Genomic DNA, 1,634 nt, shown 5'->3' with positions numbered 1-1,634 from the left:
TTTATCGGCTCATTGAAGGTCGGTGCAGCATGTTGATGCTGGACGACACGGTAACGTCGGCCCCAGGAAGCTCCCTTAGGAACGACTGACGGGGAGAATCCGACGCATCACCCTAAGGAGACACCCAGCATCGTAACGACGCTCCTCACCCAAATGGAGTGCGGGGCCGCGACCGACGATGCCTCCAAGTCAAGCACGGTAGACAATTTTACCCATTAATGCGTCACTGTTCATACACATAACCTAACTTATAGCAATATTTGGATTGGAATCGACAGCAGTGTCTGCTGCTGGTAATTCTCGCACCGGCAAGACACATAATGAGCTAGAGCAGCTTTGTAAGAAGATCCAAGCCGATAGTACTGAGGTACTGTCCGAGTCTGCTCGAAAGAGGCGCAAGATTGACCGCCTGATTGACAAGTTAAAGTCAGACGACAATGATGATTGGTGCATCACTATTGTAGCCATGGAGGAAGACAACGCTGCTCGGCAGCTAAATTACCGCCGTGAGCGCGATACCCAGCGCCGCCAAGATGAGTTGCGGCGCCAAGCGCAAGATGAACGCCGCGAAGAGTGAGAAAGACTGCGTGAGGAGCGATTCTTAGCCCTTATTGCTGAGATAGTCAAAACCGAGATTAGATTAAAGGCATGGAGAGCTGAGGTAGTACGATTATTTGTTGCTGTATGAAGACGGGCCTAATCCCAGTTTGATAACTTCGAAAATTGTAAAGTCGGTAAATGTTGCTGATGTGTCTGCCACGCTTGACAGGGTCGAAGGCTTGAAAAGAAAACCCAAGTCAAGTCTTGGGAACCGAAATCAAAAGAAGCAGAACGTCGAATTGGTAGGGTTGCAACACAGACTGCAAAAACTATCGTAGTTTTGGACTGGCTAGCTTATTCGTCACATCATTTATTAGGTATGCTTCTTACAAAACCATAAGTGTTTGAGTGGTGAAAGCCAAAGTGAGGCCGCCGATCGGATTCCTCGTCGGCGGCAGAGCGCTATATTGATCGCGAGACTTGCGATGATTAAATCTGTTCGGCCAGCTGTCAATGTAGATCCTTAATTTCCAGTAACCGAAAGTGATAGTCGGGATCCCGTTATTAAGGCGGCAAAAGAGTACGAAGCGATGTACTTCTTGTGCTACCGATGGAGAAAATCTCTGACAGCAACAACGCACAACAGGTTTGATTTATTATGCTGTGGTTTTATTGCTACTGATCATGTTTTCTACCTTTTGTAATGCTAAAACTGGGGTTCTTGCTTTTTTGTTTTGTCGTTAGCATGATTGTTCCTGTTTAAATTGCATTGGGGCCTTAAAAAAATGACGCAGATCACTAATCAGTATGAATTTGCGTGCACAAAACCTAATCTGTCCGAGGAGGTGCGCTAATTTTTCCGTTTCAAATCTGAAAAAATGGCACAATTTTTATTTTTGCTAACACGCTTGCTCGAGCTTTGCCAATGAACGTCAAGACCGTGGTGACCGCAAAAGCTGCGGCCACCGGCATCGATGTAGGAAGCTCGTGTTGCAGCATCTTCTTAGAAGCAGCATTAAAGAAAGACAATATCTAACTGTGGCGAGTCTACACGATCCTCAAGACTCTGTATGGCAGAAAATCGATGGTGACGG

Source organism: Phytophthora infestans, genomic scaffold (assembly GCF_000142945.1).
Source record: "Phytophthora infestans T30-4 supercont1.8 genomic scaffold, whole genome shotgun sequence".
NCBI classification, from domain to species: domain Eukaryota; phylum Oomycota; class Peronosporomycetes; order Peronosporales; family Peronosporaceae; genus Phytophthora; species Phytophthora infestans.
The sequence above is the reverse complement of the archived record's forward strand: the minus strand, read 5'-3'. Positions refer to the sequence as shown.